This window comes from Gavia stellata, chromosome 2 (assembly GCF_030936135.1).
Source record: "Gavia stellata isolate bGavSte3 chromosome 2, bGavSte3.hap2, whole genome shotgun sequence".
NCBI lineage: Eukaryota > Metazoa > Chordata > Aves > Gaviiformes > Gaviidae > Gavia > Gavia stellata.
In genome coordinates this window covers 34,338,251-34,355,213 of record NC_082595.1, presented here as the reverse complement: position 1 = coordinate 34,355,213, position 16,963 = coordinate 34,338,251, and positions in this window count along the sequence as shown.

Genomic DNA, 16,963 nt, shown 5'->3' with positions numbered 1-16,963 from the left:
AAGAACTTGCCCCAAAACTGAGCCCTGGGGGACTCCGCTTGTGACAGGCCACCAACTGGATTGAACTCCATTCACCACAACCCTTTGGGCTCGGCCATCCAGCCAGATATTTACCCAGCGAAGGGTACACCCGTCCAAGCCATGAGCAGTCAGTCCCACAGAGAAAGGCCAGTATTTGGAAATATAGTAGTTTAACATTGACTCTGCTATAAGGTTTTAAACCTTATGTCCTTGAAGGAATCTCCTAGCAAACATGAACTTAGAACACAGTTGTATAGTGCACTGTGCGAGTAACTACAGCTGATCCTGACGCTTGGATCTATGTTTAAAAACAAGACATAAGGTTTCTGAAAGTTGTTTTTCAGTTTCTTAGCAGCTTTAATTGTTTTGTTTCAATTGCTCTATGCTATGTGGAAACCACAACAGCTACAAGGTAGTAAAATCAGGTCATTTGCACAGTTTCCCTGTAAAGGTATCACATGCATCTTCATAGCAAGAAAGGTGGTTCAGTTTTTTGTGCTCCAAAATGGATAAACTTCCACCTCATGCTCACAACATGGTCTATTTTGGCTGACAGATGTCCTTCAGGACATGCTGCATGGGGCACTATTGGGAAAGGGATGGCGTGTGGCAGAGCAGTGTTTCCAGTTACATTTTTGGCTTAGGTGTTCGTGGCAGTATTGCTTTTAAACTGATGTTTGCGTTATGTTTTAGGCATATAATTCTGGTGGTTTGTGTTAGGCGATGTGATGAAAAGCTCATCTCCACAAATGGAAAGGAGGACAGAGGAACAAGGTAACTGCTGTAGGTCCAGCTGCCACTACCGTGGGCTACTCTGATCCTGCAGCTCCCTTCCTGAGGCGTGGGGCTGTGAGGCTCAGCACACCGCAACCACATAGACTGGCAAGCCCCTCAGAAGGTACCCTGCAGCAGCACCAAGTCTCCTGTTCGGGGAGCGCAGCCCTCCCAGGAGCTGAAACATGGCTGGGAAATGCCGTGCTAGGAGAGGGGATGGTGCAGTCCACCTACTTTTATGTAGGTGAATGTTAGGTTATGGGATTAAGGCTCAACTCTTACCAGCACAGAGGAGCAAGGCTGGGGGGGCCCGATACCGAACTGGAGCCCCTGAAGCCCTCTGCCCTGACTCTTCCCTGGGGAGTCCCAGGAGAGGTGCCAGCCCGTGGTCCCCCAGACAAGCCCTCAGGTCACCTCACAGGCTGAGGGACCTACAGAGGAATGGGCAGAGGTGGGATGCCGGGGAGGACCATTTGGGGAGTGCACAAGTCCTGTTACAGGCTATTTAGGGCAAGGACCTAAAAGGGGAAAAGGGAGGAATCATGGTGGTTTGGGGCAACAAGTGTGGGCAAACAGAGGGAAAAGGGGATAAAAGGGGCTGCTTGTGTGCAAACAGGCTGCTGGTCAGCAGCTTGCCCTGCCCCTGCGCAGTGCCGTCTGTTCTGTCTCCTCCCTTAGCACCATTTCGAACCCCTTCTAAACATGAAAAAAGATGCTTAAAACAGTCTAAATAGTTCTGGCTTATGGACGAATTAGGGATGAACTTAGGCAAAATCTCAACACATTTGTTTCCTTGAAATCAGTGTGGTATTTTCCTACCTAAGAAATGTTTTACAGCGGCTGGATTTTACAAAATTATTCTGGCAATCTTTGTGAGAAAAGGCACCTTTATAGTGTTAAGTGGCTCAAATGAGTGACTGACATGTTGACCGATGTTTTTTTAATCTCCTGTCAACTGCAAAGTAGGAGGGCTGTGCTCCGTTCATTAAAAGGAAACTGATAAAATTGAAAGATAGGTAGATCAAAAAATTCCAAGCAAACCAAGAGGGAATTACAAAATGTTAGTTCTGTTTTCAGACACTAAAGGAATCCTGGAGACTAGAATTATGTATGCTTAAACTTCATCATTTAATACACATTAATGAGAGAAATATGAAATTTAGAAAAATTCTTTAAGGAATAAATTGTAGATTTAAGTAACAGGTGCTGCCATAACAAAGCAAGCCCTGCCCCCTGCCCCAGCTATTGTTGAAGTGTAGCATGACAAAACTGGTGTTCCTCAGTTACACTCAGTCAGCAGGCTAAGTTAATTAAGCCTTAAGTGAAATTTTAAATTAGGTACCTGAATCAGAAACTGTTAAACAAAACTATGAGAAAGTTTGAATTTTGAGCAGGTTTTTGCACTGCAGGTCCCTTTAAGGTGTGGTTATAGATGTGGGAAGGTGCTGACATTAGAAATCTGATGTTCCTGGAGAGAAATAAGAGAAATTCTCACGGACTTCTTCCATGAAAGAGAAAATTAAAATTCATGAATACCTTCTCTTCCCCTAGTTTCTCATTTTAATAAGTGTGTGCTAATTCGATGGTGCTTAATTTGAAGGAGTTGAAAGTCCCAGTCAAGAAAATGAATGCATTGGGGCCATAGGTCTCATCTAACCTGAGAAGCTAAGGTAGAATAAACCAGTGTGATGTTAATGCACAGTAGCTCTTTGCACTGATTCCTTGCATGTATGTTCATTTTACATTAAATAGCAAAATGAATTAAGCTAAACTGTGGAAAGATGCAATAGAGTCCAGAGAGGTACTAAAACTGTGGGCAGAAATGAGTGCCAAGTACCACTTTGAAAGAACCCAAGCTACTCCAGTTCATACGAAGAAAAAGAAATCAAGCACATACCCATGAGTTGAGACTAGCCCAATGAACAGTGAAGCTGAGAAGGCAATGGGTGGTAGCAGAGAGCAAGTTATGTAAAACTAATTCAAACAGTAAGAGTGCCTGCAGCCAGCAAGAGAGCCATGGCTTGGTGCAGGCAACTCCCTTTGCGTTGCTGAAGGGACGGCTGAAGCTGTGCTCCCTTCCCTGGGGTGTGCGGCCCTGTTCTTGATAGTGAAGCAGATACCGACTTGGGCAATTTAGAGCAGGGAGCAGCAGATGTGGGGATTGAAAAAGTTGTTTGAAGTCTGAAGAAGTAACAGCAGCACATTAGAAATCAACTGCGAGGAGCACTCTGGTTTTGAAACAGTCAGAATCCCGTTTGTGAACAAAAATTTGGAAGGTGGACTTTGGTTTTGGCTGTAGCCTGGTGTTGCAGGGGACATGCTAGAAAATATGTTCGTTGGGAAAAGATGAAGAATTGCATGCCTGTAGCTGCTCAAACGGACCATATGATCTCATAGCTCTGGCCCACTGTTTTTTGTGTAACAGAAGTACCTTGTAACCAAACAGCTCTAGGAGTGCACAAAGCAGGCATGGCTTATTTGCAGTGCAAACCATGTAAAGAGCTGTTCTGCCTGTGAAGCACACAATTTTTAGGGGCAGCTCCATAAATGTCACTTACTCCCCTCTCCCCCATTAACGGTGGGAGCAGAACCGCAGAGGTCCTCTTCCTGCGCCGCAGCATGTTCACCACCACAGCCGGCAACAGACAGCCCCACCCCACCTTGGGCTTTGGCTCTACCGAGCAGCTCAGGTGTGGGTGCAATTCAGAAAGAGGTGCCTGAGAGAGGAGGCTGTTTGTCTCTTTCTATGTGGTCCTTTGTCCCTTTGCTGAAGCATTTAATGTTCGGTTCAGGCTTAGGGCCACGTGGAAATTAGAAAGCATGCAAGTTAGAGAGCCATGCACCTTTCAGGACTCACTCTGTACCCAGCATTGACCATTCCCACTCTTTCACAGCGTGGGCTTTGTACCAAAGGGTCAAATCTCTGCAGTACAGCTACAAACCTGAAAGAAAAATGGGGTCACAAATATAGGCCAATTACCCATGCATGACGGAACAGGAAATTTTGCAGAACAACCTTTTTCTTTTTCGTTTGCTCATCTCCCAATGTGGTTTGCTCTTGTGGTCTTTGAGTTTAAAAAAAAGGATGCATCCTGACTCATACTGTTGTATAACAATGTTCTTACTGATCAACAAGGATCTGTTGGTCATGGGAAGCAAACTGAAGATTGTCCAGTTGCGTGGTCTTTCGCAATAAATAGCATCTATACATTTTCTTGTCACTACTGTGCTTTTGCTCAGATCAACTGCTTGTTTTTCTGCACAGTAGAGCCAAATTCTGCTAATGAATAATTTTATTGTTACTTGATCCTCTCTGCACTGCCTGGAGGGGTTGGGGAAGTGAATTGAAACAAACTTTCAACAGGTAGGAACATAAAAGAGATCATCCAGACCAAGCAAACCTAATCAGTTGGAGTTTATTTTCTCCCTCCTTGGTTCCAACAGTACAGGCGTCCAGAAGCCGAGCTGTGATAAGCTGACCACATAGCTAAAGACAGATTGCTTTCTTGAGTACAGCTGCCCCTTTCCTCCCCTGGCTTTTGTTCTTAACCTGAGAGTTTCATCTAAAACTGCAGTAGTCTGTTGTTTGCTACCAGCCTGGGGCACGTGGTTATTTTCTATGATCTTTAGTGAACTGTGGTCATTATTTTAACAAATATGGTATTTCATAGAATTTAATGCTCCAGCTCAAAGCTGTGGCAGTGCAGAAAAATCTCACGCAGTGGAGAATTTGCCAGGACTTTGGGGAAACCAGAAGTTTGCCACTCAATGTATTGCCCACCAGTGCGAGGTGCTGAGAGGATGGTCCCCACCATGCATTCTGGCTGGGAAGGAGCAGTGCCTCCGCTGTGCACAAGGTTGCACCAGAGGTGGGGAATTTAATACTGTGATGCTAAACCTACCTAAGTGAATGAGTGCAGGGACACTGACGTCTCTTATGGCCTTGTGTTAACCTCTACCTGCAGAAAACTGCGCATACAGATAAAACTACACAAGCACAGGTTTGTATCTAGTCTCAGTTAGGCACAGAAAGGAGGGATGAAGGACAGTGGAGGATCCTCTCCCGTATATTTGGAGCCTGAATGGTCAGTGGTGAGGCAGTGTGGGACCAGTGCTGAAGTCCTGGTGGAGCACGGTGAGGCACACTTGGGCTGTGTGGTGTAGAGCCTTCCTTGCTCTCAGATTTGTACGGTGGTGTTAGCAAGAGGTTGGGGTATTCTTCCTTCCCATTAGTTTGATGGGTTGTGAAAAGGTAAAAACCACTCTTCTCAGAAATGCCCTCTGCACTCATCAGTCCTGAGGCCTGTCAGATTGGGAACTCAGCCATGTTAAGCACAGCATAGGTAGCCACAAGATGGTGGCTTAAAAAGTCCCTTGACTGATTGTTTTAAGCTCCTTCCCTTTGTATATAGTCTGTTTCCTCTTCAGTTTCCTTTCTGACTTTCCTCGCCTTCTTTGTTGCCTTTATTCCCCTGTGTCTCCTACTGGATCCCTCTCCCTCTGTTGCTGTCCCTGCATTGCCCCTGCTCCCAGTTGCACTTGGTTTCTGCAGAACGACACTGTGAACCTGACTGACACAGCTGTGCTCCCACCAGCCACCTCTGCTCCCAGCACCAGGACAAATTACTTTTGTCTGAACACTGTCCAAGGAAGGGCCATCTAGCCCTTATGGCACCAACCTGCATCTCCCAAGGTATGTTCACAGGTCTGCTACAGGCTTCACGGGTGACTCTGGCTAAGCTGCTTAATGTTTCTGTGGGCCAAGTCCTCAACTGTAAAATGTGGGTGGATGGATGTGGTGGGTTGACCCTGGCTGTAAACCAGGTACCCATCAAAGCCGCTCTATCACTCCCCCTCCTCAGCTCGTCAGGGGAGAAAAAATATAACGAAAGGCTCATGGGTCAAGATAAGGACAGAGAGAGATCACTCACCAATTACCATCATGGGAAAAACCGACTCAACTTGGGGAAAATTAATTTAATTTATTACCAATCAAATCAGAGTAGCATAATGAGAAATAAAACCAAATCTCAAAAACACCTTTCCCCCACCCCTCCCTTCTTCCCGGGCTCAACTTGACTCCCGATTTTCTCTACCTCCCCCCACCAATGGCACAGGGGGATGGGGAATGGGGGTTGCAGTCAGTTCATCACACATTGCTTCTGCTGATTCTTCCTCTTCAGGTGAGGACTCCTCACACTCTTCCCCTGCTCCAGCATGGCATCCCTCCCATGGGAGACAGTCCTTCATGAACTTCTTCAATGTGAGTCCTTCCCATGGGCTGTACTTCTTCACGAACTGCTCCAGCATGGGGTCCTCCACAGGCTGCAGGTGGGTATCTGCTCCACCATGGACCTCCATGGGCTGCAGGAGGACAGCCTGCCTCACCGTGGTCTTCATCACGGGCTGTGGGGGAATCTCTGCTCTGGCACTTGGAGCACCTCCTCCCCCTCCTTCTTCACTGACCTTGGTGTCTGCAGAGTTGTTTTTCTCACATATTCTCACTTTTCTTTCCAGATGTAGGCATTTTTTTCCCCCTTCTTAAATATGCTATCACAGACGCGCTACCACCAGCGCTGATGAGCTCAGCCTTGGCAAGTCCGTCTTGGAGCCGGTTGGCATTGGCTCTGTTGGACATAGGGGAAGCTTAAAGCAGCTTCTCACAGAAGCCACCCCTTTAGCTCCCCCCACTACCAAAACCTTGCCACACAAACACAATAAAACAGACCTGCTGCAAGCTGGCAATGTGTCCGACCGTCCAGCTTGTGAAGTTTGTTACATCACCGAGCACCGCTAGTGCCCATGTGGATCTCCTCCCATGCTGGTCCAGTCACCCTCTTCCTCTCCGACCCAGGACAATGGCCTCTCATTACAACTCAATGAATCTCTGCTGAAAGTGAGATGGTTTGCAGCTAGCCCACCGTTTCAGTCTGGGATAGGTCTGAGGAGACGGCAATGCTCAGAAGGAAATGAAACCCACCCTGGTGGTGATCCTAGCCTTTACAGCAATTTGGAGAGGAGAAAAAGAGAGACAACAGGCTCTCAGTGGGACTAAACACAGTTCAACATACTTCTGTTTGTGGGTGGGAGTCCTGACTAACATATCTACTGGTCTTCTCAGGGTCCTGGAAGAAAACCTTTGAATTGCCTTCAACTCAAGCAGAATATTTGGTTTCCCCCAAGAACACTGTGTAGTTCCTGAAGAGTTCAACAGTGGAGGCCTGCACTTTTGGTGGTACATTAAAGCTGTTGTGGGGTGGGAGGAGACGCAGGAACCAGGCAGACTGAGAGGTTAAACATTCAGGGGGCTGCCAGGCAGAATTGGGCACCCCGGAGACATGCTTAGAAGTCCTAGCGCAGGGGCAGTGCTTCAGACTCTGGTCTTAAGTTCAAAGCATTTGAGTGGCATAGGGATGGAAGAGATCTGCCTTGAGAGAGCAGGCTGACAACTATCCCAGGAAGAAGCTGCTGTCTACAAGAGCTTCAAAGCCTCAACGTGAGTTGAATGCTAAGGTATTCTAACACAGACTGGAAACCACTCTGGGCCTTGCAGGAGAGCAAAAAGAGAGAAGAAGAAAGACATTTCATGTAGGATGTTACCACCTCAGATATAACAAGATAAAGTTGGAGGCAGTGAGCAATCTCTGCATTTATGACTATTAAAAGAAGCAAGTCTGATTCTAGTCTTTTGTAATGATTAGAATAATGAGATTTCAACTTCATCAAAATGCATCCGAAACACTCTCAAAACACACCCTTATACATGGCTTATAGGAAATAGAACTCTCTCACAGCTTCTTTCTTCTTTATTCAAATAGCAGCTTTTTATTTAATGTACGATCAGAAAGGAGCTTTTAAGAGCAAAACCTTGTGCTGCCCTCAGTGAGGGGACATCTTCCGCAGTAGGAGCTCAAAATAACTTTTAACCACAAATCTCCTGTTGCTTCTAAAAATCTTTCAGTCTAGTGTTCTGTCTTGCCTTTTACAGTCTTTGTTGCACTCAGCTGTGATGGAAAAGGAAAACTAGTGTAAACAAAGTTACTTCAAAGTCATAAGAAAACCTGCAGGGAGAAGTGCAAAAATACTGGCTTTTCCCACACACCTTTTGTCACAGGCTGGAATGGCCTCACACTTATCCTCTATTTTGCTTAACCAGGCAGGATCTACATTACATGCTTGAGGGCTTCCCTCCAGCTGTTGGCATGGCCTCACCCTCACCCTTCGCAGGCAAGGTGGCCCATCTGAGCAGAGGGGTAGATTCTGAGGTTCAGCCTTTCCCTTACCTACCCCCATCTCGCACTGAGAAGTGTCTACCTGAGTATTGAAACTTCACAGCTGGTTCAGATGATGAGGAACCCGCAAGGAGATAAATTACTATTATAATACCATACCATAATAAGAATTTGTTTTTTGAGTCATTAATCCTACCATCGGTTCCACTTCTATAGAGCTGGGGGAACTTCTGAATTCTGAGGGGTAGCTCACCGTTATCAGGCAGTAGCATCTCAGTAACACAGGACACAAATCTAGTAATTACGGTGTAGCTCCTTTCATAGTTACTCTTCAGTAATACCATTAAGTGAGGCATCACAGTGCAAGCTCATTTGTTGTATTTGTTTGGATTGTTTTCAGCAGCCCCACATTATCACTTCAGGACTTCCAGGAACCTTCTGGCTGAGCTCAGCTGGTAGGAGTCCATCCTTTTCTCTGGCACAGACGAGGCATTGTGTTTATCACATGGAATTACTGGAAAAATTGCAATAAATTTCCTGTATTAGTGGAAGCTGCTTGCCTGTTTTAGCACCACTGAAGTATTAACAGCAAGGATTCTTTGACAAGGGTACAAGCCAGCCTATACTAGAGGTGGTGTGGATCAGGCTGGTCGGACAGGTCTGGCAGCATCTGAAGGGGAACAAACCGCTCTAGTCCTGCTGTCTGCATTTGCTGTGGGAAGTGGCATGACATCTTTCTCTTTTTCAGCCATGTAGACTGAGACCTAGAAATCCCCTTCCCACTTGTGCTGGGAGTGGTGATGACAGGGAAGCAGGTTTTCCCTCCCTCCTCACAAAAGACAGTAGGTAAAGCTTGCATCATGTAACACCTGTATATGTCAAAATGGAAAAAGGAAGACAACACCCTGGCTGACAGTAGGTTGCTGTGTGAACTTTGATGTGAGGAACACACCCTGTTGTGGACCTGGGTGATGAAGATATCCTCAGAGACCTGGCTTGGCAGTGAATGCTAGTCTTGACGTCAATGTAACAGAAACATCTTTCTGTTGAACAGGCAGAAGGGGGGCTCCTGAAGGGTGGGCTACTCTGTGTGCCAGCTGCAGCAGGGCAACCCAGGCATGACCGGCACACACAACACATCGTGTCCTGCCAGGAAGATGTCATTGTCCCTCCAGAACCAGGTCAGAGTGAGGTTTAGGGGATCCTTTCCAGACTTCACACGTCACTCTCGGTTAGCGTGGACAAACCTCACCTGTGTGGGTGAGACCTTCCCTCTTGGTTGTGGGTGGGAATGACAATTCTCACCAAGGAAAACCCTGTTTCCACAAACAGAAGGAGGGGAGGCAAACTAGACCCAACTCTATTTAGGATCAAGGTCTGGGCTCTTCTTGCTGGCTTTTGCCTGACCCCTGAAGGAGTTGGTTCTGTTAGCTAAACAAGGGCGAAATTCCTCACTTTAAAAAACAAAAACAAAAACAAACCAACAAAGAAAGAGAATGGACAGTTTTCTGTTGTTTTGGCAAGCTAAGCCAGCCACCTGGAGAGAAAAGCAGGTGCCAGAACCAAGGAGAAGGTAGGGGACAGCTGCCTGTGGCAGCTGATGCATTGGCTCAACTGTCTCTTGAAACCTGACTGAAAAACACTTTTGGGAATATTCAGACATTTAGAAGTAGGCAGAGGTCTAAACGCCTCGCTAGACTGAGGCCTTCCCTGATTCAGAAGGGGCTGAAGAGTCAGTGCTGCAACATTAAATGAAATGCAGTGGTTAGCAGTGGGCATGTTGACCCTGTGCCTTCACTTTACACTAACGTTGAGTAGTCAAGGAACGGATTACAAAAACTTCATGTAACCAACAGTGCTTTGAGAAACCGATTACAGTTTTGGATTCTGGTTTTGTATATTTAATATTCAAAGGTAGTCAGCTAAATGGTTCTTGTGATGTGTGCCTGGAGAGTTAGAGCACTTAGTCCTGGCACTCGGGACTGAACAGGGAGCAGATACACTTGAAACAAATGGACAAGAGGTGCAGAGGAGCAGCATCTTTGCCTTGCCAACTGCTGGCAGGTAGAAGGAAATCACTGGCTGGGCCAGGTCTCATTTCAGCATTTCAGCTAGCAATGGTCAGAGGTATTCTGGGAGAAACTGAGCTTTGAAATAGGAAAAGGAATATTGTGCCTGTGAAGTAATAAAAGAACAAGACTGCTGGCCCAAATATTCCCAGCTGAGGTGTGGTCCTGACTCCAAACAGAGGCTAGTGAGGTCAGTTGAATGTGGATAGAAAGAATGCTTTGAGGGCAAGAGAAAGAAACATCTCTGTCAGATGGTCCTCTCTGAAGGGAGGGACTATGCTGGGCCATGTTAAGATCGGTTCCTTCCTATCCCTCTTTGTAGGAGGAAGCAGATAGAGCCAAGACTGCTTTGCATGAGGCCACAGAGAGCAGCCATGGGGAGCAGCTGCAGCTCCTGGTGAGGGTGTCCCTGCTAGCATCTAGGTGGTGATTCCTGGGTTGGGCGCTAAAGTTTCAGGGTAGTGAGACCCCACTGGGGATGAGTGATGGATCAGTGCAAATTTAGATGTCTGCCAACCCTGGTCAACAAAGTGGGAGGAAGCTGCAGTGAAGCAGGAAGTGGTTAATATTAGCACGCTTTCCCAAATCTCCATGGTGGAGGCAACCAAAACATCCTGGGGAGGAGGGCACATGGGTAGCTATCAGTTGCCAGCTTTCTCAAGTGTGTCCTCACAGACACCCATGCTTTTTCCCTTCAATAAAGAACATGTCTGTCCTGCACAACACAATCATAGAATAGCTTGGGTTGCAAGGGACCGTTAAAGGTCATCTAGTCCAACTGCCCCTGCAATGAGCAGGGACAATACCATGAAGAGATGAGTAAGGTGCCTGGGCGGGCATCAAAAACAATCTGACCTGGAGCAAGATGAATGGATCCTTTGGGGGCTGTACTGCATCTGGCACCTGAGCTATCTGGCATGGCTTTGCACTGGGTAACGTAAAGAGACCTGTTAAAAAGTCTTGGGCTTGCTGCAGGTGGAGAAGTTGCCTTGCCAAAGTCAAGAGCCATAACCAAGTTTCTGGTTTTCCAGCTCTAACTTCAAATCAATGCCCAAATGCCTACATAACTGAATCTGTCTCTTTGTGCTACCCATGCCACCTGGCAGGAGAGTTATACCTGTGTATCTGGGTTAATCATCTACTGTTTTTCACTATCCAGCCTGTTGCCCTATAGTATCATTTCAGTAGATTTAGCTGTGCTGCGTGGTTCTCCAACATACCTGTTCCACAGCATTATCAGGTGCCTGTCTTAGTGTGGGCTAGATTATATTTATGGAAACAAACCCATAATCTCTCAGGAATGGGATGTAAGGACATGCTTGCATTCTCTGTACAGCACAGAATTCATCAACAGTCGTTGCCAACTTGCTGTTCCTGTGAGGAAACAATCAGTAATGTGCCTCCTGTTATTTATTTGGTTTCTTTTTTTTTTCACCGCCTCCATAATCACAGTGGAAAAAATCGATTTTATCAAAGCACTAACCACCAGTAAGTGACTGCATGCATGAAGACCTAGAGATCAAATGATAACAGCAGTTGCCCACTTTTAGAAGGGAAGTGAAAGGTTCACTGCCTGCTGCAATATGAATTCAGAGAGCTGTGTTAGCTGTTCACAGCAGAGGATCCTGTGTCATCAGCTGCTCTCCCTGTCATCTTCTTGGCACAGCACCCCAACGGGCATTTTCTTTCCCTCCAAATCCACATAGAAATTCATGGGTATGCTCAAGTCTCTAAAGGGACCGAGGTACTTAGCTTCCGTTGACTCTAGTACGAGTTAAGTGCCCAATTCATTTAAAGCTTATTAAAAGTAGAATGATTTAAACATGTGCTTGATTATCTCACTGATCCACATCTGACCATAGACAGGATCTGTGATTAGGGCACAACCTCCTTCCTACACCAGTCTGCACAAGTGACATCTGAGGGGTGAATGTTTAGGAACATTAATTCCCACTGTGCAGAAGACCTGGAAGGAGATTTTCCCCTTGCAGAGCAATCTCTTGTGGGAGTTTTTCTCTGGGTTGCCTCAGGTCATTGGTGTGGTTAGTGGTTACAGCCTGCACTGTGGTGTAGAAGTAAAACGAGGGAGTCATTGTCTCATTGAAGTGGCTGGCCAACCCCTCCAATTTGCCTTTATGATTGGGAAAATCACAGTCCATAGCTGTGCACACGCTGCATCTTGGTCCACACAGGAGGAAAGAAATCTTCTTTGAGCTTTATCCAGCCAACGCAGGGACTGCATATTTTGCAGTCACAATTTCAGATTTCATTCTTCTGTTTCAGCATTTGTGGGTTTAGGTGGGAGCCAGGATCCCAGATGCCTTAAAATTTCCATACTAACCAACGAATTGCATCATTAGGTGTATAAGCACCTTTTAAACTCTATCTTTTAGCTCTTACTCAGGCCATGAAGGCCAGTGCTGTGGAAAGAGAGGTGACTGGGGCATTCCATGGTGTGGGTCTCTTGTAAAAACAGTCATACAAAGAAAGTACAACTCTAAAAAGAAATCAGGTCAATGAATTTAACATACTCAGGTTGAAATGTCAGTGCTTGGGAGTCTAGACTGATGACAGGCTTTGAGAAACTACTTTGGTAGCTATTTCAATGAGACATGAAACAGAGAGTGAGCGACTGAGCGAGCAAGAAAAAAAATGTTACCACAACGGGTATGGTCTGACTACAGCATCAAAAACATAGAAATTATGTCAACGACTGCATATTTAACTCTGCTTGTCTCTTTGCCTTGTGTTTGCAGCATTTCTGATACGGAAACTCACTTGTCCTCTACAGCCTAATGTAAATTAGTCATACATTGGCAGGCAATTCAGCAGAACTTTCTTGCAGGGGACCATTTACTTCAGAAGGCAGCAGTTATTTGGAAATATTTCACAATGTTTTGTTTTCTTTGTAGTGATACATTTCATTAAAAAAAAAATTAGATCCACTTTAGCAAGAATCTGGTTTTAAGCCTTTCAGTGTAGCTGCTGTATTAAGCTTGGTCTCATAATGACATATTGTATAAGTGTTCCAGTAACATGGGCTTGGTTTCATGGATTCGTTGACCCAGAATGTTGTAATAGGTATTTCTGATATATAAATCTCCACTGGGCAGGGGAGACACAGGAATGAAGACACTTTCCCCCTCCATGATCTCAGAAAGGACATCCACAATGAAAGCAATCTCTTCCCACTGAGGAAAAGAAAACATCTGGGTGATGCACAGCTGTATGCAAAGCATCGCACAGGTGGTGACGAATAAGGGACTGGGACTCATGTTATACCTTGGGATTTCAGGAACAAACATATATTTCCAGGTCCATATAACAGTTTCTTGTGGGCAGAGAAGGTAGATGAGTGACATTACGAGTGCCCAGCATCTTCATTCACTTGCCCCTTGGCAATACGAGGTTGTATCATTCTGTTCATCACTGTAAAGGTTCATTACTTCTGGTGTAATCTTGGGAGATGCTTTCACCAGAAATGGTTCTTAAACATCTATAAGATAAGCAGCTGAAGGGCAATAACAGGGAAGAGACCAAATACAACATAACTCAGGTAAAATTTCTTAAATTGAAGGAGTATAACTGATAGGAAATTGTCTGCTCAAGCAGTTTCTTAATGGAAAAAAGCACTATTTCAATAAACCAGACTTACAGTTCTTTATGGTTCTTTCTGGAAGCCAGGCCATCTAGGACCTAGGCTGGTTCTAAGAAGTGATGCTGCAGCGAAGCAGAGGAGTGCTCTGAGTATGACTGTGCTCCTCCTTCAGAAATTCCATGCTCAGTCTGAGAAGAAATCACCTCTGAAACTTTATCATTTCAAATGACCAGCAAACTGTTTCCCATCAATTTTTTTTGGTCTCCCTCCATTTTCAAATTAAATAGCAAGTGCATTGGTCGAAGAAAACTGATGGATTGTGAGGTTTTACAAATGCAATCATATGTCTTGGGCTAGGGGAGAGAGCTGAACACTGATTATGCAGTCCCTCTCCTTCCCAAGTGCTCTGTTAACAACCCTTACCCATTTAATCTCCTGAGCCCTATTTGCTCCCATGGCAAAAACCCTGTAGAAGGCCTTAGGAGGGCTCTGCCTTCTCTAACTGATTTGCCAGAGGTGATCAAGTAATTCAAACATAGATGGATGGCTGTCAATGTGGGATGGATGTCAGTGCTGGAATCATGTTATTTCGGTCCCTGACACCTCATAACGTGTGAGGAGGGCTGCATCTGACATGAGGGGGTAGATGGAATCAGGTGGGAGTGAGGCTGAAACTGTGAACGAAAAAGATCAAAGGGGAAGCAAGTGAGTGATGCTACAAAATGTGGTGCTGGAGAGAAATTATGAAGACAACAAGAGATAGAAATAAGAGAAATCTAGAAAAGCTGAACAAAGAAAGAGGAAGAAATAAGGAGAACAAAAAAGCATGTTTGACAGGGAGTGAAAAGCCAGATACAAACAAAAGAAGGAAATTTTAAAAGAATTAATGACAAAAATATATTGACAATGTAGGATGGTAATGTTTAAAAAAAAAAAGGTAATATAAAAAACCTGACTGTAAATACATAATTTACATTTTGTAGTCTGAAGGAATGATGAAGAGACCGGAAGCTCAGCTGATGGCTAGATTTTTGAATCAGATTAGACTGATCTAAATTTGACTGAATGAACATTAAAGCAGGATAGAACAGTGTGGGGTGTGTATCCTGCCTTTTCTTTAACATTAAAAAAACCCAACACCCTGAGTCATTCCAGAGGAAATATGTGGATTCTGGAATAACTCAGATGGTGCTTTTGTTTTCCTTATCTTTCAATATTTTCTTTCCTTAATTAGTAGTGGCAGAAAACTAACATGTGGTGAGATTTGAGAAACCACAATAACCATATTAGCTAAACGAGAGTAGATTTCCTTTCAGAGCTCTAACATGTGAACAAAAACTAACTACATGTGGGGGCTTCATTTGCATAACATGCAGATTTTCAAATAGTTGTGTTAAAAAGAAAAAACCCTTTCCACTTGCCACAGTGTGAAGGTGAAGCACAAAGCGTCTGCAAGGAAGGCTGTCTGGGTTTTGTAACTGGGTCAAAAGAAAACGTGCTGAGAAGGTAAGTCAAACTAGTTACCTTGTATTAACTTCGGCGTTCACTTACATGGCGAATCCTTCACCTTCTGAAAGACTGGTATTCATACTGAATATTGAATATATTGCAGACTAAAAGCACGACATACATTTAAATTAGAAAACACCTGAATACAGAACAAGACGAGCAATATTTTTTGTGATGGAGAAGCTAAAATTCTGATTTATCTTTTAATTAACCATTAAAATCCTGATTTATCTTTTAATGACTCTCATTCCATGAAATAGTGTTAATATTCAGCTGCTTCACAGGCTAATCTGTTAGCATTCCAAAAGTAGGTTGTTGCCTGAGAGAGATGCTGGAAGCTGTTACTAGCAGCAGAAGTGCTTGTTTGAATATGGACTACAAACATCATGGACTTGGTTGGTGATTTGAAGTCACATCCATTTTTCTAATACAGAGGGAATTTCTGCTTCTATTACTCATTATTTGCTGCTTACATGACTGCCATGGGCTAGGTTTGTCTTTGTGTAATCAAGTTTGCTTTGCAAGATGCAGATCCATCTCTTCAATCTTAGGAGTTACGAGAAAGAAGCACTTAAAAGGCCCACAGTGAAATGGCCCACAATGAAATATTGGCAAATTCCTCTACCGACATAGAATATGCTCCTGAATTTGCTGGTTTTAACAGGATGTGAGCCCATGTTTCAAAATGTCAGACACTGTGAGCAGGAATCAGTGGTTAGCTTCAGACAGCATTTAGACAGAAAGTGAGTTCCCTGTAAACAGGATCTAGGCTGTCATATATAGCTATGTTATTACAAAAAGTATACACACCTCAGCTTATCAAGAGTAAATGTACTATTCCTTGCAACACTTGAGGGACAGGAGATTGAAAAATGAAGCTTGTATTTTCTTTCCAAAAAAGTCCAGAAAATACCTTATAAGCCTCATCTGAAGCCCAAATCAAGTTAATTAGATGATTTCCGTTACTACATTTTGACATGCAAATAACAGCAAGTTAACAAAACAGTAAAAATATGTAGTTAAAAAAAAAGGAAAAGCCCCTCTTAGCAAAGATTAAAAGGGTGGCCTGAAAATTTGTGAAGTTTTAATGATGGAAATTGTTATGAATTATGAAATAAATAATACAGTGAAGAGTACTTCACTATTGTGATTAAGGATGTCTCGAAAGATTCACAAGGTCTGGGCACCTTGCCAATCGTCTTAATGTAGAAAACCAAAATACAGCGCAGTTGTTTCGCACCTTCCACCACATCGTTGCTCATGCACCCTCCCCACTCACACCCCTGCCTCTGTGCTGCCCTCTCACATTGACCAACAGCTCAGCTCTCCTTTCTCGTCTTCATAGGACAATTAAAACATAGGTGTCCTTCAGCAACTGCTGCAAGTCACTAAATCTGGACTGCTTCAGACAGTTAAGATACATTGCTGAGCATGGCGGCTGCTAAGTATACAAGAAGTGTCCCACAGACCAAAGGCCCATTCAGTGCCACGTCCTACCTCTGAAGATGGCCAGATGCAGACACCTGGGGAGAAGGACATCTGCCTCATGACTTGTTCTTTGATATCCTTGCAGCTTTCAGGAATCTGTCTTTTGACCATTGCTGCACCCTGGTCCTCTAACTGCAGCTGCTAGTTTGATTCATCAACAGAAATTCAAAATGGAGTTAATCTTAGTCATCTGCTATGATTGTTTCTCTTGGCCTTCTATCTTTGCCTCTTCTTCTCTACATCGAAACTCACACACCTTCTTTCCTCCATGT